The sequence below is a fragment of the Moschus berezovskii genome, chromosome 7, assembly GCF_049115385.1.
Source record: "Moschus berezovskii isolate FMDL1 chromosome 7, NW_MosBer_1.0, whole genome shotgun sequence".
NCBI classification, from domain to species: Eukaryota; Metazoa; Chordata; class Mammalia; order Artiodactyla; family Moschidae; genus Moschus; species Moschus berezovskii.
This window is the reverse complement of record NC_142466.1, coordinates 48,003,266-48,030,556: the sequence shown is the minus strand read 5'-3', so window position 1 is coordinate 48,030,556 and position 27,291 is coordinate 48,003,266. Positions and strand designations below refer to the sequence as shown.

The 27,291-nt window shown below is 37.1% G+C and overlaps 1 protein-coding gene across 5 annotated transcripts in view; it reads right to left on the bottom strand.

Moving 5' to 3' along the window:
• The window catches only part of RFX3 (regulatory factor X3), a 327,736-nt gene that overhangs the window by 257,494 nt on the left and 42,951 nt on the right, over positions 1-27,291 (bottom strand). Inside the window, exon 2 of one of the 5 annotated variants that reach the window (XM_055428302.2) lies at positions 25,902-25,969. The exons of the other annotated variants lie outside the window; for them this stretch is intronic. The gene's annotated coding sequence lies outside the window, so the exon portion shown is untranslated. The remainder of the gene's footprint in view (positions 1-25,901; positions 25,970-27,291) is intronic. 5 annotated transcript variants of the gene reach the window in all.

Below are 27,291 nucleotides of genomic sequence, written 5' to 3'. Positions count from 1 at the left end.
GTGATCCTTCAGATTTTAGAAACATGTGAAAATGAGTATTTTCACTGAAAAAACAGTTTGCTTTACGGTCTTAAAATTCTCGTTTGAAGAGATGTATTACTTGACTTCTTCAAATAAAGGGAACAGGTTAGAGCTGAAGGAAATTTTCAGTTACTGACTACAGAGTCATAATTTGATCTATAATTTTTAAGTATCAATCTTAAATTACCAATCCTAACATGCTTAAAAGGAACTTCCTCACATTCAGCAGTCAGAGGAGATTCTGTCCATCTGTGCCCCTCACCCAGAGCCAAGAACACAGACACTCAAATATACCAAGTGGCAATCAATTCTTAAAATTCATTTCATGAATCTGCTCGACAATTTTAAGAATTATGTATCCGGCCCTTTTTGAGTTCCACGACACTGCTATTTCTTGTAGAGAGGAACTCTGCTGTCAATCACAGCTCCCTGTTGCCACGCAAATATGTGCTGCAGCTTTCACTTGTCACTCCTATTATATGTAATGTAGGCAGCTTAGCACTAAATCAATTTAAGGAACTGCAGAAGTTAAATACATACATTATGATGATGATGACAGAAAAGGCAATGAATGTCTTGCAGCTCCATTTGCTTTCTTTGTGAAGAAAGAAAAAGCTAATTATCTGCAGCTGTCAACCATGAAGACCTAGACCCATTTCAGTCAACATTAGCCTTGGACAACCGAAAACGTTTCTCATAGTTTTGACCAATTGCGTTCTTTTTCCGAAAAAACATATCTCATTATGAAATATTAAAAATTCTGAAGGACAATGTAAAAACAAGTTGCAAAATGTAAGACCAAACATTTGTATCCCTTTTCAAAACCAATTCATTTTAATACTCAAAAAACTAACTGCCAATTTTTTGTAATATCCATTCTCTAATTAGTGTAGTCAAAATTTAGAAAGATACCAACTCTCTCCACATAAATTCATATTAAAAAAATTCAACTGAAACCCCACAGACTAGTGGTTGCAATGAAATTATGTTAAGATGATCAAAGGAGAAATTTTAGCCATTTATTTAACGAAGGGAAAGAAAAACTCATTCCAAAGTTAAAATGCTGATAAATAATAGAAAATTCACACTGAATTACCACCTTCTATGAACCCCAGGGACGGGGGACCCTGGTGGGCTTCCGTCTATGGGGTCGCACAGAGTTGGACACGACTGAAGTGATGCAGCAGCAGCATGTAGTATCATGTAGTCTTTTTTTATCAATCTTCCATTTTTCAATCAGTCCCATTAAAATCTAAAACTGAATAGCTAATTAGTTTGTATATTTCTTATCCAGAAAATATCAAACAAGAATGAAAAGAATACTCTTAATAAGTTAAAAAAAAATCACTGTATAACCTATGGAATAGTATACAAAGGTCATTATTCTTGATTATGAACATGAACATTCTCTGCATTTGCTCTTACTGAGTTTTCAGTGATAAAACATTATTTTTTTATTTCTTGTGAAGAGTTCTTCTCACAAGAATACACTTAACAGTATTTTAAAATTCCATATTAAAACACGATGCATTTAGTTTTCCAGAGAATTAAACCTATGTATTGATGCTTTTGAACTGTGGTGTTGGAGAAGACTCTTGAGAGTCCCTTGGACTGCAAGGAGATCCAACCAGTCCATTCTAAAGGAGATCAATTCTGGGTGTTCATTGGAAGGACTGATGCTAAAGCAGAAACTGCAATACTTTGGCCATCTCTTGCGACGAGTTGACTCACTGGAAAAGACTCTGATGCTGGGAAAGGTTGGGGGCGGGAGGAGAAGGGGACGACAGAGAATGAGATGGCTGGATGGCATCACCGACTCTGTGGACATGAGTTTGAGTGAACTCCGGGAATTGGTGATGGACAGGGAGGCCTGGCGTGCTGTGATTCATGGGGTCGCGGAGAGTCGGACACGACTGAGCGACTGAACTGAACTGAACCCCTAATATAAGCAAAATCAACATAGGTAAATTAAAACTCAATCACATAAGAAAAAAATCTAACAAATAGCCTAACAAAATTAGTTTTACAAATAATAGCTTCACGTCTAAGTCCCTAAACCAGCCTTAAAGAGAAGTCTTTTCTAACTACATCTAACCCACTACTCCTCCCTTCCATCTAAAGGAATCACTATTGTATTTTCAGGAGACAAGGGAGAAAAGGTCAAGAATCTTCAATGTCAAAAAAAGCAAAGTCATCTCAGATCCAAAGACTCACAGGTGGAAATGGATAAGCTACAGACAAAGACATGGCCTGCGCAATAGGTAAAGAAATAGCACAGTTAAGGACCAAACAAACATGAAGTAAAATTTCTACTGTCCCTTAACTAGCAATTGACAGGATCAAAATTCCACTGTAACTTTGCCAACGAAGTCCAGGTTCTTTCCATAACACAATACTACTCCCAAGCAGAATTCTTCTCTAACTCTACATTTTTAAAAATCTGTAAAAGATTGAGCAATGGTTGCCATCCTGTACAATTGATGATGCTGGTGAGAGTGTTATCCAAATGCACAAAGCCGAAACGAAAAAATATGATTGGGAAACAATCCTTTGTCTTAAAATGAGGAGGATAAGAAAGGTGACCTTCCAGGGTCCTTTTAGCACTAACATTCTAATATACTTTGGATTATTTATCTTGCTAAGACATTTGGGAACAGATAAGAAGTCTCTGGCTACTTCTTTCTTACTTTCTGACATCTGTTCAAGGTAACATTATAATTCCTAGCTGATTATTTTATAAAAACCTAAAAATAGCATCTACAGCTAATATAATTCTCACAACTCTCTGAGAAGGATTATTATCGTACACAGGTGAGAGAAACTAGGTTCACGATTGTAGTGACTTGGCACAAATCACCAAACGACTAAATAACAGAGTAATTCCAAAGGCAGGTCTGCTGTACTCACAACTCAGGACACTTCCCATCAGGTACTAAAGGCCACCATAATAACAGGGTTTATTTGTACATCACCAGAACTTTGTTACATGCTCCTCCTTTGATTCTCAAAACAGCCCTGTAATGAAACAAGGCAGGTAATAGTAGTATTCTGGCCTCATTTTACAAATGAGAAAACTGAGAGTAACAGAGAAATTTAAACCACTTGCTGAAGGATCCTTCAGAGTAATGTCAAAGTCTCAAACACAGGCTTCTTGACTCCAAGTTGTGTTTCTTTTGTCATTGTAATTTTTATTGTCAATTACAAGTTGGCTTTAACGTATCTTTAAAACATTTTTATGCCTACACTGTGTAACCTGGTTTCTCCAACTCTGAAGTCTACTCAATGGAATCATGTTTACAATTACGTGTGATATAACTTACATTTCCAACACAATTTATTTTCCAAAGATATCTGCCTATGACTGTCAAAAAGATTTCCACTCAGATTTTGAACGATCAAGAACAAGGTTCTGCACATTAGAAAAATCCTACTTGAATCCCACCAGGAGAAAAAAAAAAGATGCCTAATTTGGGAGTTTGTTAAATTATAAATCAGACTTCTCCTTGCTTATATCCACTTAATAGGACAGTCCGTAGTACTGCCTTCTTGTCATTAATTCCTCAAAATCTTTCTACCCAAATGAACTGACATTACCGAAGGCCAGAATGATCATCATTTAGTAAAGCAGCTTCTTGCCCTTTCATTAGGCCCTAAACTAAATTACGGTATAAAGACATAAGGCCCTGTACTCGTGACTGGTTCATGATAAAGGGCACTAGCTGGTTCTGTGGCCTGATGAAATCTGGGGCCACAGAAGGTTCTTTTTTGGACTTTATCATTCCAAGAGCAGGCAATTCATTTTGAGCCAGAAAAATAAAATATAATATTGGGCCATCTGGTTCTGTAACACTCTATATCTGTTTATTAAGGTCACTGTTGTCAAGTTATTGAATGTTACCTCTCGAATTGACAGGAAGAGAGAAGTTTCTGAAAGCAGGCCAGGAATATTAAAACACCGTTATTTTAAGGTGTAAAGTAGTGTTTAAAATCTTGGGCTTTGATGTTAAACAGACCACAGTTCAATCCTAGCTCCACTACCTACTAGTTAAGTGGCCTTGGTCAAGGCAGCAGTTTTAATTCATTTTACCCATCTATAAAACTTAGATAATAACATTCTAGAGGAATATTTGTAATAACAACATTACCTAACACTTATACATCACTAATCTATAGTTTACCATTCAAAACTTATTCATCAATTATTATCTGTTAACTTTCAGTCTCCTTTTACTCTCGTTTGGTATGAAATTAAAGTTTCATTGCTTTTATTAAATCTATCTCCAGACAACAAAGTGGAATTTAAATATAGACTTACAATTTATGCTATGCACATAAAGTACATGAATTTAGAGCCTATGTTTAATAAAACTTCCAGTCTATCTTAAGCATTTAAGCAACGGTCACTCCTTTTTTAAATCAGATTTATAGCAGCCATTACTTTGTTAGTAGAACGACAGAGTTACTGTGTCATTCAAGAATGAATACTAAGCAGTATCAAATCTGCATCCGAACTTCAGTGAGACTAGTACAGCTGTTTTACTGAACAACTGTTTCAGTATCTGATGTTATACAATAGTTATTTTCTTTGTATTAGGTAGTTTTCTATCCATGTTTCATAGCGGTACTATGATCCAATTATTACAGAAACAAGAAAATCCAGAGTTGATACAGATATGTTATTTATGCCCTTCTCCTTTGGGAGATTAGCAATGTGGCTAAAAATATACAAATTAAAACATATATTTAGAATAGCAGCTCAATTGAAACTCCATCTAGAATGTAGCCAAACAGCACTGTTTTCAGTTCAGCAGGCCAGATTCCAGACTGACTTACATAACACCTTTTGTAGCTCACATCACGTGCACATATGCTCAGTTGTGTCCAACTCTGCCAATGCCATGAACTGTAGCCCCCTAGGCTCCTCTGTCAATGAAATTTCCAGGCAAGAATACTGGAGCGGGTTACCATTTCCAACTCCAGGGGATCTAACCCACGTCTCTTGCATCACCTGCATTGGCAAGCAGATTCTTTACCACTGGCGCCATCTTGGAAGTCTTGTATCTCAATGATGGGCAAATATTTCACCAGAACTTTGGCAGGAATAGCCATCGTGATGTGTTGAATTGTATTATCCCCATACTGTCTGACTGCTTTCTCCCAAATCAAAGTATGCCCTATAAACTGGAGCAAGAGTTAAAGTCTCAGGCTAGGAAGCAACATTTCTATCTTTTCTACTTCAACTATCAGCTGCTATGCAGTTTCCTGCTTGGTGTCAGTGAGAATAGGTCCATCTCCTCCATGAGCTGTTGGGTGGGTTCTCTGCTTTCTCCACATTGACCTAAGAGGTCTCAGTTCAGTTCAGTTCAGTCGCTCAGTCGTGTCTGACTCTTTGCGACCCCATGAATCACAGCACGCCAGGCCTCCCTGTCCATCACCAACTCCTGGAGTACACTCAAACTCATGTCCACAGAGTCGGTGATGCCATCCAGCCATCTCATTCTCTGTCATCCCCGTCTCCTCCCACCCCCAATTCTTCCTAGCATCAGACTCTTTTCCAGTGAGTCAACTCGTCGCATGAGGTGGCCAAAGTATTGGAGTTTCAGCTTCAGCATGAGTCCTTCCAATGAACACCCAGGATTGATCTCCGTTAGAATGGACTGGTTGGATCTCCTTGCAGTCCAAGGGACTCTCAAGAGTCTTCTCCAGCACCACAGTTTAAAAGCATCAATTCTTCGGTGATCAGCTTTCTTCACAGTCCAACTCTCACATCCATACATGACCACGGGAAAAACCATAGCCTTGACTAGACGGACCTTTGTTGGCAAAGTAATGTCTCTGCTTTTTAATACGCTATCTAGGTTGGTCTAGGAGGCATCAAAAACAAATCTCAAACTTCAGGTTCTGGTCAAGATTACTCATAGATCAACAGAGAGAAGTCTAATATTCAAGTATTGAATTAAGGGTTACAAAGGTAAGGATCACAGAAATTGATAAGCTTACACAGAAAAATACCACAATATATGAGAAACTCTCATGACCAGCCTTCATTCACCCAACTTGCTAACTGAACCCACACTCTCCATTTCCTCTCCCTCCACAGGGACAGATGTCCACAGTGCACTGGAAACTCATAGAATGTGGCCTACTCTCTTGTCCACCCCTTACAGTCCTGCTCCCCAGTGCTGAGTGTCTCTTCTCCCCAAATCATCAGTATTTGCTGATTAGGGGAGTTTTATTGTTCCTGTAATTAATTTAATTACCTATTTGACAAACAGTGAAAGCAAAAACAAAAGCTAAAGTATCTTTAAAAACTTCTTCAAAAGCTTTGAAATACTTTATAAAGGCAAGTCACTATGTAACACTGGTGATGAAATAGACAAAGATAAGAGAAATATAAAACACTGATGAAAATCATAAAATATGGAACAATGGCTCTCAAACTTTAGCTTGGAGGCCTTATAAAAACAGATTGTAGAGCCCCACCCTCTTAAGTTTCTGATTCAGTGAGTCTGGGGTGAAAACAAAAATTTGCATGCTAAGAAAGTCCCATGTGATGTTGATGCTGTTCGTCTGGAAACCACACTTTGAAAACTATTGCTTTTCAATTCTCTAAAGTTTTAATCTACACTACAGAAACAAATTATAAAATGATTTGCTATAAATGTAATAGATTTAAGAAAGACACATTGTTCCAGTCAGCAAACCCATTCAAAGGAAAGGCCTTGGCCCTAATCCAAAGACATCTTATTTATGTTTTGAATTAAGACATTAGTGGAATGTATACATCATCTTTTATGAGCTATACTGACTTTTTCAATTAATGGGCAAACTATGAAAAACAAACTCATCAGAAGAGACCTCCTGTCAGATACAAATGATAAAAGTATTACCAGAGTCTAAAAATCCCTTCCCAGGTGGCTCAGTGGTAAAGAATCTGCCTGCCAAGCAAAAGATAAAGGTTCAATCCCTGGGGCGGGAAAATCCCCTGGAGTAGGACATGGCGAGACACTCTAGTATGCTTGCTTGGGAAATCCCATGGACAGTGGAACCTGGTGGGCTACAGTCCATGGGGATGCAAAAAGTCAGACATGATGTCGCGACTAAACAACACAAATCCCTTCATCTTCACTATTTGTAAAAGGAAAATTCTAATGTGTAGAACTGGTTAAAAAATTTTGCTAAAAACACAAGCTTACAGTATCAGTGAAGCCTTTAAAATAAAAATTTATGTATCACTATCTAAACCTACTTATGAGATTTCTGCATTGGAGGATTAGAAATATACATTGTCAGCCAAGTGGCAGAGTAAAGCCTTGATAGAGATCTGTCCTCATATTCAAAGTGGCTTTTTCTCCAACCTTACAACATGGCAGTATGATCTTTGGAAGAGTTCAAGACAAACCAGAAACAACATTTGGCTCCCAATCAATCTACATGTCTGCAAAATAGAAAATGCTGAAATTCATTCAGCGATTTAAAAACAGATGAACTATAAGCATTATATCTGCTGTTTTGAATAAGACTGTAAGCACACCCAAAGATACACTTAATTATAAATGGCTAGTTTATTCAATATAGGGCACTATAAGAGAGCTGGTCTACCCGCACTGAAGCAAAGTTTTTGGCAACACAACCCTGTTTAGGCAAGAAATCTGTGGAGAACAGATAACAGAAAAATTCACAGACGGATACAGTAGGGTAAGTGAAACGGAGAACACCATGTTCAGAGAGCATCAAAGAAGCAGCCTAGGTATACGCTGAAGTAATGCATCTGAAGATGTAGCAGTTACGGACTCTTGGAAACAAGATAAGCTACTCAGTGACAGCAATCACCATTATGATCGTGTAAGCTTACCGTTTTAGAAACTAGAGGTACAGACAAAAGCATTTTATCTTTGCCTTAAAAGGTTCTGATGTGTAATGTAGTACCATATGAATTCCAAAAGTAAAGATATTTGATCAAGTATGAAGGAATTCAAATGGCAAGTTTTACACACTCAATGTAATATGTTTAGAACACTAGTCCCAATTAGGATTACAGTATTTGAGGTCAGGAAACAGTTTGTGAAGATTTGTAATAACTACTGTTTCTTTAGAAAGTGATTCAGAAGTAAATAAAGGCCTAACATCATGTTAGCAGTAGGCTATAGACCTAGAAATGGTTAGGGTGGTCACTATAAGACAAACCAAAAACATAAAATAACAAGTGTTGGTGAGGACGCAGAGAATCTAGAACCCTTGCCTACTGTTGGTGGAAATGTGAAATGGTGCAATTGTTATGAAAAACTGTATGGAAGTTATTCAAAAAATTAAAAGTAGAATTATCAAACGATCCAGTAATCCTACCTCTGGGTATATACCCAAAAGAACTGAAAACAAAATCTTGAAGACATATTTATACACCCATGTTCTCCACAGCATTATTCACAATAGCCAAGAAGTGGAAGCAACCTAAATGCCCATTAATAAATGGATAGGATGGGTTGGGAGTTTGGGATTAGTAGATGCAAATTACTATACATGAAATGAATAAACAAGGTCCTGCTATATAGCACAGGGAACTATATTCAATATCCTGTAATAAACAACAATGGAAAGGAATGTGAAAAAGAATATATACATGTGTAAACTGAATTACTTTGCTGTGCAGCAGAAATTAACACAGTATAAGTCAAATATACTTCAATTTTAAAAACCACTGAAAGAAAACACTATTACTTCAGTAAAATAAATTTTAAAAAATAAATGCATAAATGGTATACACATAAAGGCATACCTGGGAGCTACTGCAGGTTTGGTTCCAGACCACCGCAATAAACTGAATATCGCCAACAAAGTGAGTCATGTGATTTTTTTAGTTTTTCCAATGCATATAAAAGCTACATTGACACTATACTACAGTCTATTATATGTGCAACACCACTGTGTGTAAAAAATGCATAAATCTCAAAAGATACTTTTTTGCTAAAAAATATTAACCATCTGAGCCTTTCAATTTAGTTCAGTTCAGTTCAGTGGCTCAGTCATGTCTGACTCTTTGCGACCCCATGAATCACAGCACACCAGGCCTCCCTGTCCATCACCAACTCCCGGAGTTCACTCAAACTCATGTCCATTGAGTCAGTGATGCCATCCAGCCATCTCATCCTCTATCGTCCCCATCTCCTCCCACTCTCAATCCCTCCTAGCATCAGACTCTTTTCCAGTGAGTCAACTCGTCTCATGAGGTGGCCAAAGTACTGGCTTTAGCATCCGTCCTTCCAATGAACACCCAGGACTGATCTCCTTTAGGATGGACTGGCTGGATCTCCTTGCAGTCCAAGGGACTCTCAATAGTCTTCTCCAGCACCACAGTTCAAAGGCATCAATTCTTCGGCGATCAGCCTTCTTCACAGTCCAACTCTCACATCCATACATGACCACGGGAAAAACCATAGCCCCGACTAGGTGGACCTTGGTCGGCAAAGTAATGTCTCTGCTTTTCAATATGCTATCTAAGTTGGTCACAACTTTCCTTCCAAGGAGTAAGCATCTTTTAATTTCCTGGCTGCAATCAGCGTCTTCAGTGATTTTGGAGCCCAAAAAATAAAGTCTGACACTGTTTCCACTGTTACCCCATCTATTTCCCATGAAGTGATGGGACCAGATGCCATGATCTTTGTTTTCTGAACGTTGAGCTTCAAGCCAAACTTTTCACTCTCCTCAAGAGGCTTTTGAGTTCCTCTTCACTTTCTGCCATAAGGGTGGTGTCATCTGCATATCTGAGGTTATTGATATTTCTCCCAGCAATCTTGATTCCAGCTTGTGCTTCTTCCAGCCCAGCGTTCCTCATGATGTACTCTGCATATAGTGGGTCATAACTTTTTGCAATAGGAATATCAAGTCACCATAAGAAATATAATAATAATGAAAAAGCTTAAAATATTGGGAGAATTATCAAAATGTGACACAAAGACAAGAAGTGAGCAAAAATACTGTTGGAAAAAATGGCACCAACACATTTGTTTGATGCAGGGTTGTCATAAACCTTCAATTTGTACAAAAAAAATAAGTGCACTATCTGAGACGCACAATAAAACGAAGTGCAATAAAATGAGGTATGCCTGTACAATGGAACGTTATTTAGACTTTAAAGAGAAGGCAATCCTGTCATATTCTACAACACCTTGATGATACTGCTGCTGCTACTGCTAAGTCACTTCAGTAGTGTCCGACTCTGTGCGACCTCATAGATGTAAGCCCACCAGGCTCCGCTGTCCCTGGGATTCTCCAGGCAAGAGTACTGGAGTGGGTTGCCATTTCCTTCTACAGTGCGTGAAAGTGAAAAGTGAAAGGGAAGTCACTCAGTCATGTCCAACTCCCAGCGACCCCATGGACTGCAGCCTACCAGGCTCCTCCATCCATGGGATTTTCCAGGCAAGCGTACTGGAGTGGGTTGCCATTGCCTTCTCCGCTTGATGACACTGCAGTATGTGAAATAAGACAGTCACAAAATCACAAATACTGATTGATCCTATGTATATGGGATATTTAAAATAGTAAAATTCTTAGAAAGTGGAATTGTCATTACCAGAGGCTAAGGGGAAGGAAGAAAGGAGAATTATTCTTCAAGGGTGTAAAGTTTCAGTTCTGCAGGCTGAAGAAGTTCTAGAGGTCTGTTGTACAACAATGTACATACAATTAATGTACTATACTTGAAAATGGTTAGTCTGGTTAGAGAAAAGCCGTAGAAATAAAAACATCTTGAAAACTTTGGTAAGTTCACAGAAAAAGTACTGAAAAGGTTCACTCTAACTTGCTTAAGAAATAAAATAATCTCACAAGAGTAGATTCAATATTAATCATTAAATCTCTCAGTAACACTAATTTCTATAAAACTCTAGGAACCTATGATAAAAGTTGTTACTTCTAATGGAAAGAGATATAGCATATCAAAATTACTTGGAGGAGTTTTTAAATATTTCTTACTCTCACCCAGAGAGTAGCCACATTTACAGTGGCTTATGTATGCATTCAGAAAATAGAACACATGTTTAGCATCATAGTGTGAAGAAAGTTTAATTATATCAAACACTACGTGTAATTTTCTTATTATAGGAAAAGTGATTAAATTGAATATTTTTATTACTGATTTAAACTATCATTTAAATAAGAACATAATTCTCTACTCCCAGTAGAGTGAGCCATTATTACTAAGGCAACTGTGCTATCTTCTTCAACTGTGCTGGGACTGAAAACAGATTGAGAATTATGTGTTCTACTTTCTGAATGCATACATAAGACACTGTAAATGTGGCTGCTTGAACCATGAACAGTCTTTGTTATGAGATCACATATTCATTTGGGCTGGGCACCGATGGAGAACAGAATCAACAATATACGGAAAATGCAGGCAGAAATACCTCTCAAGACTTCTGAAATATTGTGTCCAGAACATTACTCTTTTTGACAGCCTTTTCCTATGTGCATTTATCTCAAGATGCCTTTTGCCATGATCTCCTCTCTTCCCCAAAGAAGAAAAACTTTTCTGTTTCTTTTCCATATTTAGAGGAAGGTGAAGAATTAAATTATCTACACCAAAACTTTCAGAAACGAAATAAAGAATATCTTTCATTTCTATACATTGCTATTTCATTTCCAAGCAAACAAAGCTACATTTTAAGAACCCAGGGTTAATTGAATCTTTTCACACTAACTTCACTTCAATACATTTTTCTTATACCATATTTTAAAAATCTATTGATAAGTAACCAATAGTACTGTAAAATTAAGCATTCACCTATATTCTCTATGGGTAACAATTTCTTAAAGATTATATAAATATGCTATTTTACATGGAAATTACACATTAATAAACTTCCATTCTATCAGGGTATATTTGAGCTCTACAGTATCTTTTGATCATTTCCTGCCTTCTTTTGTGTTATATAGATATTGTCTAGTGTACTTTTTTCATTCCTTGGTTGTTTCTTTCACTACAATGTTTTGAGTTATTTTCTTAGTGATTGCTCTGGAAATTATAATTATCATTTTAATTTAAAACATTCTGGTCAGAAATGGTATGGACCTAACAGAAGCAGAAGATATTAAGAAGAGGTGGAAAACATACACAGAAGAACTATACAAAAAGATCTTCATGATCCAGATAATCACAATGGTGTGATCACTCACCTAGAGCCAGACATCCTGGAATGTGAAGTCAAGTGGGCCTTAGGAAGCATCACTACAAACATAGCTAGTGGAGGTGATGAAATTCCAGTTGAGATATTTCAAAACCTGAAAGATGATGCTGTGAAAGTGCTGCACTCAATATGCCAGCAAATTTGGAAAACTCAGCAGTGGCCACAGGACTGGAAAAGGTCAGTTTTCATTCCAATCCCAAAGAAAGGCAACGCCAAAGAATGCTCAAACCACCACACAATTGCACTCATTTCACATGCTAGTAAAGTCATGCTCAAAATTCTCCAAGCCAGGTTTCAACAGTATGTGAATCCTGAACTTCCAGATGTTCAAGCTAGATTTAGAAAAGGCAGAGGAACCAGAGATCAAATTGCCAACATCCACTGGATCATAGAAAAAGCAAGAGAGTTCCAGAAAAACATCTACTTCTGCTTTATTAACTATGCCAAAGCCTCTGTGTGGATCACAACAAACTATGGAAAATTCTGAAAGAAACGGGAATAGCAGATACCACCTGACCTCCCTCTTGAGAAATCTGTATGCAGGTCAAGAAGCAACAGCTAGAACTGACATGGAAGAGCAGACTAGTTTGAAATCAAAAAAGGAGTACGTCAAGGCTGTATATTGTCACCCTGCTTATTTGACTTATATGCAGAGTACATCATGAGAAATGTTGGACTGGATGAAAACACAGCTGGAATTAAGATTGCTGGGAGAAATATCCATAACCTCAGATATGCAGATGACATCACACTTATGGCAGAAAGTGAAGGAGAACTAAAGAGCCTCTTGATGAAAGTGAAAGAGGAGAGTGAAAAGTTGACTTAAAGCTCAACATTCAGAAAACCAAGATCATGGCACCTGGTCCCATCACTTCATGACAAATAGATGGGTTAACAGTGAAAACAGTGGCAGACTTTATTTTTGGGGGCTCCAAAATCACCACAGATGGTGACTGCAGCCATGAAATTAAAAGACGCTTGCTCCTTGGAAGAAAAGTTATGAGCAACCTAGACAGCATATTAAAAAGCAGAGATGTTACTTTGCCAACAAAGGTCCATCTAGTCAAAGCTATGGTTTTTCCAGTAGTCATGTATGGATGTGAGAGTTGCGCTATAAAGAAAGCTGAGCACTGAAGAATTGATGCTTTTGAACTGTGGTGTTGGAGAAGACTCTTGAGAGTCCCTTGGACTACAAGGAGATCCAACCAGTCCATCCTAAAGGAGATCAGTCCTGAATACTCATTGGAAGGACTGATGGTAAAGCTGAAACTCCAATACTTTGGCCACCTGATGTGAAGAACTGACTCATCTGAAAAGACCCTGATGCTGGGAAAGATTGAAGGTGGGAGGAGAAGGGGATAGTAGAGGATGAGATGGTTGGATGATATCACCAACACAATGGACATTAGCTTGAGTAAACTCTGGAAGTTGGTGATGGACAGGGAAGCCTGGCACGCAGTCCATGGGGTCATGGAGAGTCGGACACAACTGAGTGACTGACCTGAACTGATTCTGGATTAACACTAAAATTTTAATAATAATTTAATACTTGCCTCTAATATGCCAGTTCCCTTGCCTTTTTAAAAAATTATTATTGCAAAACTACTTCTCTATATGTTATAATCTCATCAATTTACCATTGCTCTTTATTTCTTCATGTTTACTGTCTAGCATCCTTTTGTTTCAACCTGAAATATTCCTCATAATGTTTCCTGTAGGGCAAGTTTGCTAGTGGCAAACTGAGTTTTTGCTTATTTGTAAATGTCTTGATTTCTCCATTGTTGAAAGAGAGTTTAGCAAGATATAGAATTCCTGGTTAACAGCCCTTTTTTTTCCTTCAACACTTTGAAAATGTCTTCTAGCGTCCATGGTTTCTGATAAGTCAGCTATCAATATTTTTTTGTCGCTTTTAAGATTTCTCTTTGCCTTTCATTTTCATAAATTTGACTATGATCTCTAAATTAGATTTTGACGTCTATGATTTGCCTATATCTGAGTTTATTCTACTTGGAGTATACTAAGTTTCTTTAATGCATAAATTAATATTTTCCCAGCAAGTTTGTGACATTTTCTGTCATTATTTCTTTTAATATTCTTTTTGCTGTTTGTTTTCTTTATCCTTCTAAGACTCCCATTATGTGTATGTTGATACACCTGCAATGTCCCATAGGTCTCCTGAAGTTGTGTTCACTTTCAATTCCTTTCTACTCCTCACACTGGATAATCTCTATCGAGCTACATTCAAGTTGACTAATACTTTCTTCTACCAACTCATATCAATTATTTGAGCCCCTTTAGTAAATTTTTTATTTTTATTATAATACTTTTAAACTTTAGAATATCTATATGGTTCTTTTAAACTAATTTCTATGCTTGTTCATATTCTCCTTGGTAAGATAACAATTCCACACTTTCCTTTAGTTCTTTAGACATGGTTTCATTGAGTTCCTTAAACATATTTACAATAGCTGACTTAAAGTCTTTGTCTTTTAAGTCCAAATCTAGACTCCCACAGAGGTACTTTTCTGTGGGGTAGTTTTTCACTTTTCCCATGTATGTAGCACACTTTTCTATTTCTTAAAGATCTCATAATTTCTGTGTTGAAAGCTAGCCATTTTAAATAATACATTTTAACAATTCTGGTATCAGAATCTTCCACAGTGCCCCACTAAGACTTTTTAATCACTAGCTCTTTTCTTTTTCTTGGTGCTGCTTATTTGTTTAGCACTTTCATGAACTAATTATACATCCCCTGTATTATGTGGCTACTGAGTATTTCAGGTTTTTATTTTTAAGTCTGGCTTCCTGGATCAGTGTAATTTAGTGATCAACCAATGATTGGCCAGAAGATTTCTTTAATTGCCTGTGTATCTTCCACCCTTTCCCAAAGAAACCTCTGTGAGAAGTCACACCTTTTAACTGCAGGTAGTTTTTAAGATGGCCATAGCTTTCACTTCCTTCTTGCACAGAGCCACAAAATCAGCCAGAGGTGGATCCTCTCCTTTCCCAGGTCTTTCCTGGGCATATGCAAAGCCTTACACATCCTATAGTCTTTTAGATATCTTAGAAATACTTGGACCTTTTCAAAGTTCCCTATAGTTGGCTAATCCTCAAGGATTTCCTTTTAAGTTCCTGGCCAGGCTCTTGTTTGCCCCACCAGAAATCACAGCCTTAAATGGTGGAGATGTTGCCAAGAGAGGCTACTGTTTCAGCAAAGTCCAGCGGGGAGGCCTTTTTTTCCCCCAGCTGAGCTGAGCTTAGTCAAATCAACAGCCAGTCTCTCTCTGAGATCTGGGTTAGCTGCAAGTTAGGGCAAAACATTAACTGTGCTCTAGATATGGTGCTTTTCATGGACCTCCAAAAGTGGTCAGATTTCTCCATTGTCAACAATGTTGCCAGCTTTGCTATACCACAAGCTGGGGAAGGAGGGAAAATGGGAGCAGACACAAATCAGACGCCACTGTCATCATCCATAGTTCAGTAGTCTTCTCTCGGACAATTTGTAGTTCATCTTCTGGTTCTGATCAACAGCCATAATTCTGAAATTTTGAAATTTTGATTTCAAATTCTGAAATTTTGATTGTTGATTTTAGTTGTGTAGCCCATGTTTTTGTTGTGTTATACACAGAGGGAGTACAGTGAGGCCCTTACTCCAGCGATAGAAGCCAATCAAGCTCTGGAATATTATAAATCTATCTTCATATATTTTTAAAAAACAAAAAGCATTTAACAACAAAATTGTTTTTAAAATTATATTTATAAGCATTTAGATCACTCGTTCTCATCTCTAGTAGAAACTTATAAAACATTTTACAATTTTTTTATTTTTATAATTTTTAAATTATAATTGTAGAATAAAATATGCAATATTTATAGTTAAATAGGAAGAAACTGATCTGTGAGAGGAAAAAGATAAACTGCTTGAGTAATGTCTCACAGTAGTATATCTTTCCTGTTAAGTAATATGTGAATGATCAGAAATAAAGGTGAGTCCATGTCATAGTTTTACTCTCAACCCAAAAGGCCTCCCACATCCTTTTGTACAAGTTCAACAGAGAAAGAAAGACTATTCCGTCTTGTTCTTAACTGGCTGCTGCTGCTACTGATACTGCTGCTGCTAAGTCGCTTCAGTCGTGTCCAACTCTGTGCGACCTCATAGACGGCAGCCCACCAGGATCCGCCATCCCTGGGATTCTCCAGGCAAGAACACTGGAGTGGGTTGCCATTTCCTTCTCCAATGTGTGAAAGTGAAAGTGAAGTCGCTCAGTCTTGTCCGACTAGTAGCGACCCCATGGACTGTAGCCCACCAGGCTCCTCCGTCCATGGGATTTTCTAGGCAGTAGTACTGGAGTGGCTTGCCATTGCCTTCTCCGTCTTAACTGGCTAACCTAGGCCAAATCCAATTCAACTCTGACAGGGATAAAAAGAGCCACAAAAGACAGAGTGTGAAACTCAACAAAGAAGAATCTGACATCTGAATCTAGGAAGCAACCCTAGCTCCTGAGACTCCTCTGAAGAGACTCAGCACAGAAATAGTGTTTACCTCAGGTTTACCCAAGTATCCTGCCAAACCTAAGCATTTAAGAGCTTCTGAAAAGGAAAGTTACTCATTACTGCCATCTCTCTTCAACACTCCTGGATATTAGCAAACCACAAAAAGACCAAAACTGTCAAAATGGGCCGAGAAAGGGAGACACCTTTGAGCAAGACTTTTATTTTCAAGTACACCTCAAGCTTCTCAGGTGTTGTGCACCAAGCCACTCCAAAACTCATTGCTCAAAAATAAAAAATTTATTTGCTCATAATTCTGTAACCTGAGTTCAAAACTTACTGCTCAAAAAGAAAAAAACAAAAACACCTATTTGCTCATAATTCTACAAACTAGGCTAGGCTCAGCTAGGCAGTTCTTCTGCTCATCCTGTTGATAGTCACTCACACAATTGCTTTGAGCTGGAAGATAGGAACTGCGCTTAACTAGAATACCAGGATAGGGTGGCTGGGCTTCTGTAACTCCAGAGCCTCTCTGATCCTCCTTTCCTTTCCTCCCTGGCACCTTCCTCCCTCTCTCTCTCTCTCCCTCCCTCTCTCCACGTGGCCTCAGTTCAACATGATTCCTCTAGGAAGGTAGCCAGATTTCTGACATAATGGTTTAGGTCTCCCAAAAACATAAAAGGTACCTAGTTTTATTAAGGCTTATGCTCAGACTTTAAACAGCTCTAACTCTGCTGCATCCTGCTTGTTAAGTAAAGAAAGTGAAAGCCAAAGTCTCTCAGTTGTGTCTGACCCTTTATGACCCCATAGACTATAACAGTCCATGGAATTCTCCAGGCCAAAATACTGGAGTGGGTAGCCGTTCCCTTCTCAGGAACCTAGGGGATCTTCCCAATCTAGGGATAGAACCCAGGTCTCCCGCACTGTAGGCAGATTCTTTACCAGCTGAGCCACAAGTAAAGCCCAGTCCAAACTGAAAGAAAAAAAGTTCATAAGGGCGTGAATACCCCAGATATGGTTCACTGTAACCACCGTCAACAAAACAGACTATTAAAACATTAAAGCCAATGTTCAGATTATCAGAATGGGAGCAACCACAAGAAACTATAAATGGCTAGAGTTAAATGAAGACTTGGCAATTATAGTCAAATTTTATTCTGTTCCTTTCCATACTGAAGGTCAATCTAGGTTTGGTGAGAATCCTAATTATAGGTGAAAGGAAATGAACCTGAAAACCACTTATAAGCCATACGACCTTGGACAAGTCTTTCATTCTCTACAAGCCTCAGTTCCTCAACTGTAAAGTATAAAATCATACAGGCCTTGCTTATGTTATAGGAAGATTTTAAGAGCAAATAAAACAAGAAATGAGATAGAGCTCTGAAAACAAAACTGCTATACAAATAAAAGGAAGTAGTATTTATCTGACAGGATTCTAGTAAAATGATAGTAAATCTAGTTATGCACCATTCTCTCTTAATAAAATTATAATACTCATAGTTAATTATCCCATATGCTAAATTATAATACTACCACAGTAATATTATTGTCTATAGTAATGGGCTAAAATTATTTATCATTAAATAAAGAACAGAAACACTAAAACTATGATTTATTGTTGTCTGATTATATGTCAGGTGCTGCTAAATACTCCAAGTAAACTATAATTAATCCTTACAATAACTCAACAAAGTAGTTATTATCTCCCTTTTTCAAATAAATAAACTGAGTCAAGAAATTGACAACTTATGAGTAACTTGCCAACAGTCACACAGCTAATAAGTGGAAAATCCATTTTCAATGTTTAATGTATAATAGGCCCTTGATAAATGTTTCTCACCTAAATTAAAGAGAAATAAACAAACCCAGGACTATCTGGCTTTAAAGTAACTACAACTAACTCCATCAAAATCTCTCTCTCACACATAATTCTTTTTTATTTGCAGTTGAAACTGGAATTACAGAAAACATATCTAACTAATAAGAGCAATTCACCACCTTTCTCATATGCAAAATGGTTTCCAATCAGAAAATTACCACCATTTTTTAAAAGATCTAATCTTTAACCCATGTACTGAATCATGAGTTATAATGGTCTTATTATAATTTAGGAGTACCAATTGAAAAAAATAATACATTTACATTCTAAAATATTTCTAAAAGAACAAACCAAAAAGAGTAAAATAGCAAATATTTTTAAATGGCAAAATATGTAGAGTACGAATTACAAACAAAAGTGTATGCCCCTCTATTATGAAGAAATCTTGAAATTTAAAAGAAGGAAGGGGGAGGAAAAGAAGACATTGTCCAACAGGAAAGGGTACTAACAATATAAGTGGACAATCACCAAAAGAAATAAAATGGCTGATATACTTTTTAAAAAATTTGCCATTAGTTACCAAAGAAATGCAAATACAAGTGAGACTTTTTATTTCCAACTATCTGACTGGCATAAATAGAAAAAAATTTTTTAAATTGATCACACCTAGTATCAGAAAGAAATGAAACATTAAAGCGTTACTGTTCCAAATATGAAATGGCATGTCCATCTAGAGAGCAATTTGGTAGCTGATAAAAACACTGAACTGTACACAGCCTTCTACCCAATTATATTCCTAAGAACTCATTTAAAGAAAATTATTGGATGAAGCACAGATGTATGTACAGTAATTAACCATAAACCCAAAATACAGAAGACAACCTAAATGTCTACCTAGAGAGCTGCTTAAGTAGATATGCCAAAAAGTACGCATATAATATTATTATCATGAAAGGATATGAGTGTTAAAAGTTAAAAAACAAATCACATGACAACTTTTAAGAGAATATGCACATATTTCTATGTTTATAAGGGAAAGGAAACATGCACATGTGTAGCCAGAAGCATACCCAAGAATGCCATACAAACTCACTAGAGAAATTCTGAGATGTGACAGTAATCTTGTGAGCATATGGGTAGTAAGCTTTGAGGAGAATGATTTTTTTTAACTCCCTTTGTGTGTATCTAGTCAATCAGTCGTGTCTGATTCTTTGCAACCCCATGGACTGTAGCCTGCCAGGCTCCTCTATACATGGGATTCTCCAGGCAAGAATACTGGAGCGGGTTGCCATTCCCTTCTCCAGGGGATCTTCCTGACCCAGGGATCAACCCAGGTCTCCCACACTGCTGGCGGATTCTTTACCAACTGAGCCACCAGGGAAGCCTTTCTGTATTTTCTGAATGTTTTATATTAAGCATATATAACTTTTGAAATAATAACAAAATAAAATAATTTTCATTTAAAATAATGCCAACTGTCATAGCCCTGAGGCTCTGTAAACTTTCAAATGTTATTATCTTTAATATAAAATATTGATTAAAAAGCAGTTAGTATGTTCACTGAATCAAAGTTTAGTTTTATTCCTCTTCCAAATGACAGCTTCAAATCATAAATCCTTCACAGCTGTTTCTTACAAATCATTTAACATTTTTAATTTTACTAAAGATTTCTCTTAAAAAATAAAAGCAAAGCAGAAATATTTAAGTGCTTCAAACTATTCTTAATATAAATGTGCTATGTCTTTAAGAATTACTTTGCATATATAAGGGGTAAACATTATTTTTTTAGACATAATGCTATTGCACACTTAACAGACTACAGTACAGAACAGTGTAAACACAACTTTTATATGTAAACTGATAAGCAAAAAAACTTGTGCGACTCATTTTATTACCATGTTTGCTTTACAGCAATGCTCTGAACTGAATATGCAATATCTCTCAGGCATGACTGTATCATTTAGTAACCACTATGCTGTACCAAGCACTGGATTCTGTACTTCATGTATCAGTTCAGTTCAGTTCAGTCGCGCAGTCGTGTCCGACTCTCCGCGACCCCATGAATCACAGCACGCCAGGCCTCCCTGTCCATCACCAACTCCCGGAGTACACTCAAACTCATGTCCACAGAGTCGGTGATGCCATCCAGCCATCTCATTCTCCGTCGTCCCCTTCTCCTCCCGCCCCCAACCTTTCCCAGCATCAGAGTCTTTTCCAGTGAGTCAGCTCGTCTCATGAGGTGGCCAAAGTATTGGAGTTTCAGCTTTAGCATCAGTCCCTCCAATGAACATCCAGGATTGATCTCCTTTAGAATGGACTGGTTGGATCTCCTTGCAGTATAAGGGACTCTCAAGAGTCTTCTCCAACACCACAGTTCAAAAGCATCGATTCTTCGGCGATCAGCTTTCTTCACAGTCCAACTCTCACATCCATACATGACCACGGGAAAAACCATTGCCTTGACTAGACGGACCTTGGTCGGCAAAGTAATGTCTCTGCTTTTTAATATACTATCAAGGTTGGTCATAACTTTCCTTCCAAGGAGCAAGCGTCTTTTAATTTCATGGCTGCAATCAGCATCTGCAGTGATTTTGGAGCCCAAAAAAACAAAGTCTGACACTGTTTCCACTGTTTTTCCATCTATGTCCCATGAAGTGATGGGACCAGATGCCATGATCTTTGTTTTCTGAATGTTGAGCTTCAAGCCAACCTTTTCACTCTCCTCTTTCACTTTCATCAAGAGGCTTTTGAGTTCCTCTTCACTTTCTGCCATAAGGGTAGTGTCATCTGCATATCTGAGGTTATTGATATTTCTCCCAGCAATCTAATACACTTCATGTATACCCTTTATTTAATTTTCGTAAGGATGCAAAGCAAAAGTTATTATCCTCACATTACAAAGCCATACAGAGAAAGACAAGTAATGTGCAATGTCCCTTAAGTGTGGAATCTAAAAAATAAAACAACTAGTAAATACAACAAAAAGAAACAGACTCACAGATATAGAGAACAAACTAGTGATTACTAGCGAGGAGTGGAAAGGAGGGTGGGACAAGATGGGGAAAGGGCATTAAAAGGTACAAACTATTATGTATAAAATGAATAAGCTCCAAGGATATACTGTACAACATAGCCAATATTTTATAACAACTATAAATGGAGTATAAAATTCACTTTAAAATTGTGAATCATAATGCTGTATACTTACTTATATAATATTGTACATTAACTATATCTCAATCAAAAAATTTTTAAAAAGGTAAAAAATTATTGACACATTAAACGTGTAGAATTCTGAGTCTAAACAATTACTCTTTATCTTGAATATGTGATAAACTTTTCAGTTCAGTTCAGTTGCTCAGTTGTGTCCCACTCTGCGACCCCATTGACTGCAGCACGCCAGGCCTCCCTGTCCATCACCAACTCCCAAAGCTTACTCAAGCTCATGTCCATTGAGGCAGTGATGCCATCCAACCATCTCATCCTCTGTCATCCCATTTTCTTCCCTCCTTCAATCTTACCCAGTATCAGGGTCTTTCAAATTAGTCAGTTCTCTGCATCAGGTGGCCAAAGTGTCAGAGTTTCAGCTTCCGCATCAGTCCTTCCAATGAATATTCAGGACTGATTTCCTTTAGGATGGACTGGTTGGATCTCCTTGCTGTCCAAGGTACTCTCAAGAGTCTTCTCCAACACCAAAGTTCAAAAGCATCAATTCTTCAGTGCTCAGCTTTCTTTATAGCTCAACTCTCACATCCATACATGACTACTGGAAAAACCATAGCCTTGACTAGACGGACCTTTGTTGGCAAAGTAATATCTCTCCTTTTTAATATGCTGTCTGCTGCTAAGTCACTTCAGTCGCGTCCGACTCTGTGTGACCCCATAGACGGAAGCCCATCAGGCTCCCCCTTCCCTGGGATTCTCCAGGCAAGAACACCGGAGTGGGTTGCCATTTCCTTCTCCAAATATGCTGTCTAGGTTGGTCATAACTTTTCTTCCAAGGAGCAAGCGTTCTTTTAATTTCATGGCTGCAGTCACCATCTGCAGTGATTTTGGAGCCCCCAAAAATAAAGTCTGCCACTGTTTTCACTGTTAACCCATCTATTTGCCATGAAGTGATGGGACCAGATGCCACAATCTTAGTTTTCTGAATGAGTTTTAAGTCAATTTTTTCACTCTCCTCTTTCACTTTCATCAAGAGGCTCTTTAGTTTTCCTTCGCTTTCTGCCAACCATCATTAAATTTCATGATGTTTTTGCTGAATCACTGATGAAATTTATTTTCTATTTGCATATACGTAATTTCATAGATTGTTACAATAAGGCTTGAGTAAGATGAATACATATTTTGGAATCCATTATTATCAAAGACTCTAGAGTTCTGTAATATGATGAAGGAAACATTCCATGACACTATTAGCATTAATCATAAATGCTACTAAAATCTAGAATTTTCAAGGCTCTATACATAGACAGTAGCTGATGAAACAACTTTTAAGAATGAATATGCTTAACTGGGGCTTCCCTGGTGGCTCAGATGGTAAAGAATCTGCCTGCAAATGCAGGAGATTCTAGTTCAATCCCTGGGTCAGGAAGATTGCCTGGAGAAAGGAATGGCTACCTACTCCAGTATTCTTACATGAAGAACTCCATGGACAGAGGAGTCTGATGGGCTACCCTGGGGGTCACAAATAGTTGAATACACTGAGCAACTAACACATGCTTAACCACCAGGCTTCAGATTATTAAGTACAATCAATATTTTAAATTATATAAAAATGATAATGCCTATAAATGTCACTTTACAACCAAGATATGATATATTTAATATGAACAATTTCTATTTTAATTTTTATAAAAAACTATATTACTACTTTCAAGTCAATTGTCACTGACCCTCATAAAAAGCCAGCAATTCATGTATACTGTGTACTGTGTTCAGAACCTGTTCAGTAAGTACTTAGCTGACAAGGAACATTAGTAAGCAAAACGCCAGTAGTTTAATTTTTATTTCTAGATCCACAATGTCAGTACGAAAAGAGGTAGATAGCCTTGTTTGTCACTTAGAGGGATAAGTTTGCTTTTCTACAGTCCTTGCACAAAGAAAAGCAGCATAGAGCAATAGCTCTAAAAGCCTACTCCTAGTGAAATACTTCCCAGAGCCTCAAAAGGAGACAAAAATGGACCTGCTCTGCAGGAACCAACATTCCCCAAGGCAGTTCCTGTAGAACTTAACTGGAAAATACAATTTGAAAATTACTAATACAGTGGACAGGAATACTGGAGATCACAAGATCTGGGTGTACATGCTAGACTTTCCACTACCTGCTGTGTAACTGTGCTCTACGGTGAATCTTAACCTCTCTTGGACTTGGGTTTTCCCATACATAATATGGTACCATATAACTAGTTAGTAGAAAAGTTGACTGAGATGCTGTCCACACAGAAGAACTTTATACTTTCTCAAGTGTGATCTATGATGTAAATGTAAAGTATATTATAATTTACATCCCGTATGTTATGCAAAAAGGAGAAGTATTATTCCTTCCCTACTCTTCCCCTTCCCAGGACAATCTACTCATTTCACATATAACAAAGAAGTTTAAGACTATCAAAATGAAACAAAGTCCAAAAGTCAGATTAAAAGGAAAAAATGGGAGGAGAGCACATATAAACTTATTCTCCACGGCTTCTCAGGATAATTCAAGTTATCTTTCATAAACGTTATTTGCAAGCATTTTTAACAAAGTATATTATGGAAACCCTTTTCTCTAGGCCCCCAGAAGCTTTCACAATTATTAGATACAATATCGATGTCTGTATCAGATGCCCTCAATCATGAAAAATGAATGATAAGGAATAAATACCAGACTCATTCATTACAAGACAATTCAAATAGATTAAGAAATATGATAAAACTACAAAATTTCCTAGGAAAACTATTTGAAAGAGTCAGCACTGAATCTCTTTAAATGTACTATCAGTGATGAAGATTATAACTCTTAAATCATAACTCCCATACATGAGTGCATAGTTTTTGTTATAAATCATATTACAAAGATCTTAGACATAGAACTATTTACCTTATCTTTCTTGCAACCTCATATTGATAAAGAATTTTGAAAAACACATAGGGAGATTTTCAGTGCATCCTCTTGTGGACTTTTATAAAACCACAGGTTTGAAATGGAGGAAATAGCTCCAGCTTATTTCTGAGTCTTAGTTAAGTCTCTTAAGCAGCAGATTGTGTGGTTATCTTCCCACAGAAGCTGAAGACTAAAGAAATGTCAAAAGAGCAATGTTTTACCACCTTGAATGCACTGCATCTTAGCTGCATTCCAACTATGTGGGAAGGTAAAAATGTAATTCAATTCGGGAACAAACACAGTCTCAAAGCCCAGTGATGATGAACAGCATACATGTACTCAGACTCTACGCCTATCCCTCTTATGCCCCTCCCACCACCCACTCCACCACCACCTCTGCACTTTTCACCTTTCTGAATGCCAATGGAAAGCCTCTCTTTAAAGTACTGCTGTAGTGGAAGCAGAAGTTCACACAAACTGCTGAACCTTCTGACATAACCAACACATTACTGAGTAGGGGAATTATGACATCAGCAGTAGGTTAGCCTATTATTCTACCACATAATTAGTATCTACTGATTCTCACACTCCCATGCCATTGGCTGGATTTCATAAGAATAGCTGCTATATTTTACTATCTTTAATTTGAATTAATTCTGATACAGGCTTGAAGCTTAGTAATCTATGAAACAACTATGGAAATAAATGTGGCATATGCACGTAGCTGAGTGCCATTTCAGGGTTAACCAAACACAGGCACATGCAGGGTGACCCAAGGATACTAAAGGAACAGGAAAAGACTAACCTGTGAGGCTCACAATTACTTTCACTAGACCACCCTCTAAATGCCTAGAAATTTCACATTATAGGAGCCTCAATGCCCTTTCTCACTACTTTCTTCATAAACTGTGTGCGCTAGCTGTTAGTATTTCACAGTGCAGCATGCCTCTAATCCTACTTAAAGGAGGATGAGGAGGAGGATAGGATGGAGGCATGCTCTTGTGGTTTCTATAGCCCCACAGAAAGTTAAGCTATCTGCAGCACTTAAAAATATTAATTGTAACCATATGAAGTGAAGAAGAGTTCTAATATTGTATTGTCTTAAATATATAAAGTAGTAATGAAAATAAAGTTCCTTACCATATTAGCCACTGTTAACCATTAAGAGATGAAAAACCTATCTCGAAATCTCATGTTTTAAAAGTTATTGAAAAAATTCAGACATAAGATCCCATATTTGATACATTAATATATGTTTTGTGTACATTTACTTCATAATTTATAGAGAACATGGATCAATTACCTCATATTCTTTCCATGAGCCAAACTCAATGTATTCTCTACCATAAAATGCCAGAATGACCAAGTGGCCTAAAATATTAAAAGCAAGAAGAATTAGGTTAACATTAAAAATGAATTCTTTGATATCTAGAAACTATATGATCACTTTAAATTATTGAATCTAGATAAATACTAATTACCATACAAATGAATTATTTTATTGTATTTCTTTGTATAACTATATTTTTAAAGCTTCCAATGTAGCCAAAAAATACTGTTTTGATTTTGCACAAAAGGAGAGAGATTTTTCAAAGAATTAGAATGCAAGTAAACATTATGAACATAATAATTAGGAAAAAATATAAGTGAGGGAAAATAATGAAGAGAAGAATACTTTGAAAAAAATCTACACTTTTAAATGGTGAAGATGACAGACCAGTCAATTCTGAGAGCAGCCTGATACAGAGAAGCAAAAGTGAGAACGTATTAGCAGCTAATATATATTTACTCATTCCTTAAAAATAATTAATAAGATCTATTTCTTAAAAATAAAAAAAACAGAAATAACATACAAACAGGTCACAAACTGGAGAACTAAGTATATATGATTAATCAGCTTTATGGAAATTTTTAAAAGAAATACTTGGCTTGGAGAAGAATGGGCAAGATTATTTTAAACTAATGATTTTTATTGGCTAATAAATTTAGAGTAACACTGATATACAAAAATGTAATTAAGTGTATTGTTTATATATGTTCACATCTTTTTTGCCCTAAATTTGGCCCATGATATCAGATATAAATTAGGTATAGCGTATTCTATCATTTAGTCAACTGTAAACAACATCATAGCTGCCTGACGTGCTTTAGTTTTGTTGTTTTCTTTTTTTCTTTAAAGGTAAAGGTGACATTAAGTGACAGTTGCCATAAATTTTTATGTCGGTCCATTAAACTCTGAACAATAACAAAGCAAACAGGCACAGCTGAGTATATATGAACAGGGAACAGTCTAAATACACATTTTCGGGGTTACTTGAACAAGACAAGACAAGGATCACTAAAATAATCACAGGTGTTTGCTGTGTATTTAGGTAATTACAAGTCAGTTACAGCAAAAATGCAATAATCAACACTAATTAACACACCAGAGTTCTCAAAAATGACTCGGCAATTTTTAACCCTATTATCAGATTTTCCTGTTACTTTATTATCATTATGAAATATATTTTCTGACATGAGGCACTACTGTACTTATTTATTATAAACTAAAAGACTAAACAGGCTTCCCAGGTAATGCAAGTGGTAAAGAACCACCTGTCAATGAAGGAGACAAAGTGAGACACAGTTCCTATCCCTAAGTAGGGAAGATCTCCTGGAGGATGGCATGGCAACCCATTCCAGTATTTTTGCTT